Source organism: Petaurus breviceps, unplaced genomic scaffold, assembly GCF_028583685.1.
Source record: "Petaurus breviceps papuanus isolate PSGF00001 unplaced genomic scaffold, PetGlider_PUasm1.0 37, whole genome shotgun sequence".
NCBI lineage: Eukaryota > Metazoa > Chordata > Mammalia > Diprotodontia > Petauridae > Petaurus > Petaurus breviceps.
Window position 1 is genome coordinate 11,869,292 of NW_027186296.1, and position 3,424 is coordinate 11,872,715.

The following is a 3,424-nucleotide window of genomic DNA, read 5'->3' on the forward strand; positions in this document are numbered from 1 at the left end:
TCTATCTATCTATCTATCTATCTATCTATCTATCTATCTATCTATCTATCTATCTATCTATCTATCTTTCATGAGTCTGGGTCTTCCTATAACACCCAAGCTGGAAGTGCACCTGCTTCCTATATACCAGAGCCTACTACTGATGTACATGGGAGCTTTGACATGTTCCATTTTTCACCTGGGCCAACCCACCCCTCTTTAGACAGACCAGTGACTGCCCACTCCCAAAGACTCACAGTTTTGTTACTATATTTATTAAAGACATCTGACTGACTTTTTAGCCCACTCAGAAATTTAGCAGTTCAGAAATTCTGTGCTGAAGTGATCCACGTCAGCCTCAGGCATACCAGGAGGAGGAATTACAGGTATGTATCACCATGCCTGGCATGGGCAACATTCTTCATCAGTCCTCTAGAATTGTGGTTGGTCATTGCATTGATCAGAGTTCTTAGTCTTTTAAATGACTGGTAGTAGAAGGCGAAAAAATATCAAGCCTGGATTCTCTTCTTCCTCCTCCTGGTTAAGTGACTTATCCAGGTTCACACAGCCACACAGCTAGTAAGTGTCTGAGGTCAGATTTGACCTCAGGTCCTTCTAACTCCAGGGTTAGTGCTCTATCTACTGTGCCACCTAGCTGTCCCATAAGCTGAATCCTTCTTGCAAAAATGCTTTTCCTATTCCTTGTCATTTAGCAAAAAGAATACTGGTCTTGGTGACAGAGGACCCAGATTCCTATTCTGCCTCTTCTTCTTTCTAGCTGTGTGACTTTGGGCAAGTTGCTCCATTTCTTAGAACTTCTTAGAAACTAGATAATAAATAAAAATATAATCCAACACAGATAATGTTAGTTTGTGGTTTCCTAAGTCAATATGCAGTCCATAGGGAACTGTTTTTATTTGGGTTTGTAGGTGATCTACAAGGTATCTTCCAGCTCTAAATCTGTGTTCCTACGATAGAAATGAAAGCTAATAATAGCCACTCTTATTACCACTACCTTAGTTAAGCTCAAAGGATCAGTACTGCTTAGAACAGGGGCTCTTAACTTTATCTATATCATGGACCCCTTTGGCAAAATCTGCTTGTGTGTCTCGAAATAATGTTTTTAAATGAAGAAAATAAGATCATAACAACTAGCATTTATATAGTGCTTTAAGGTTTGCAAAGTGCTTTAGAAATATCTTATGTGATTCTCACAACAACCTGGGAGGTAAGTGCTCTTATTATCCTCATTTTAGACATGTGGAAGTTGATGTAGATGGATGTTAAATGACTTTCCCAGGGTCACACAGCTCATAAGTGACTAAGGACATATTTGAACACAGGCCTTATTGCCTCCAGGTTCATCAGTCTATCCACTGTGCCACCTAGTTGCCTTACTTTGGATATTAAAGGAAACCAATTATATTTTAACATGGTTATAAACAAACAATACAAGTTCATGGACCCCAGTTGAGAGCCCCTGGCTTAGATAGAGGGAAATGGAAGAGTACTGGTACTATGGTACTTTTGGTCTGGAATCTGTCTATATGTGGCAGATCAAGGATCAAGGACCCATTACTCTTTTTTTTTTTTGCTTTTTGGAGGAAGGTAGGGCAATTGGGGTTAAGTGACTTGCCCAAGGTCACACAGCTAGTTTTGTGTTAAGTGTCTGAAGCTAGATTTGACCTCAGGTCTTTCTGACTCCAGGGCCAGTGTTTTATTCACTGAGCCCTCTAGCTGTCCCTCTATTACCCTTCTTGAAGGGTTCTACAGAGTCCAGAGCAGATGAACCAAACAGACTGAGGAAAGCAGAAACCCTTTTGCTTATAGGGGAAAAAAATCATTTTATATAGAGCCTGTTATGTGCCAAGCACTGTGCTAACCCCCCCCTTTTTTGACAGATATTATCTCATTTGATCCTCACAAGCATCCTGCAAGATAAGTGCTATTATAATCCTCATTTTACAATTGAGGAAGCTGAGGCAAATAAAGCTGAAGTGACTTGCCCAAGGTCACACAACTAATAATGTCTGAGGCCAGATTTAAACTCGGTTCTTCCTGGCTCCAGGCTGCACCACTAGCTCAGGCCTTTATTACCACATTCATGGGTCATTACAATAGCCTTTTCATGGATCCCCTAGCTTGAGTGTTGCTCCCTTTTATTCTTGTCCCTGCTACCAATTAATTTTCCTAAAGTGGTATTTCGACTATTTCATACTCTGTTGGAGACCTTCAGTGACCTTCCGTTGCTTATTGAATAAAAATACAGACTTCTTTATTTGTCATTCAACACTGGATCTGACTGTCCAGTATGCACCAGTGGACCTGACCTGCTTTTCCAGCATTATCTCCCTCTGGTTCCTTGTACATGGCCTATGCCCCTATTAATAGGTACCTCTTGCTGTTCTCCAGACACACATTGTATCCATGACTTTCTCCAGTCTCATCTTCTCCCTAGAATGCCCACATACACTCAAGCACTACAAGAAACTCAAAACTTGAAGAGTCACAAAGAATGCTGAGACTCCAAGAGTGCCATAGAGGCCAGCTGTAGGGGTACTGGCAGAGGCTGGAGCTCTCTGACCTCTTGTTAACTCCACCCCATCCTCCACACAGGGCCAGGACATTCATCTCCATTACTAAGGAGAGTTCCATACCAGTGAACTTTGGTGGTTTTTTGGGGGGGGGGCAATTGGGGTTAAGCGACTTGCCCAAGGTCACACGGCTAATAAGTGTCTGAGGCCGGATTTGAACTCAGGTCTTCCTGACTCCAGGACTGGTGCTCTATTCACTGCACCATCTAGCCGCCTCTCCAGTGGACTTTGGGACAGGACTTACACTACCCTTCTGGTCCTCTTAAACCTTACTCCCCTTCCCAAATTCTGCAGTTCAGTGACAATAGCCTACCTACAGTTCCTCATTTGTGACACCCCATTTCCTATCTCCACACCTTTGCATTGCTTGCCTAGAATACTCTGCTCTGTCTGCTCTGCCTCTCAGAGGAATCTTGCCTGGCTCCCTTCAAGATGTAGCTCACATGCCACTCTCTAAAAGAGGCCTTTCTCTGGTTCTACTGGCTTAGATAGTGCCCTTCCCTTTGAAATTACCTTCTGTCTGTGCTGTACTTATCTTGCACAAGCCTAGCTCTTTTCATGTTTGTCCTCACCATTAGACTGTGAACTCTTTGAGGTAGGGACTGTTTGCTTTTTTTTTTTTTTTTTGCTTTTTGGAAGGCTACTGGGGTTGTGACTTGCCCAAGGTCACATGGCTAGTTAAGTGCTAAATGTCTGAGGCTGGATTTGAACTCAGGTCCTCCTGACTCCAGGGCTGGTGCTCTATTCACTGTGTCACCTAGCCTCCCCTACTGTTTGCTTTTTACCTTTCTTTATTTCCTTACTGCTTTATCACAGTGCCTGGTGCATAGTAGGTGCTTAATAAGGAATTG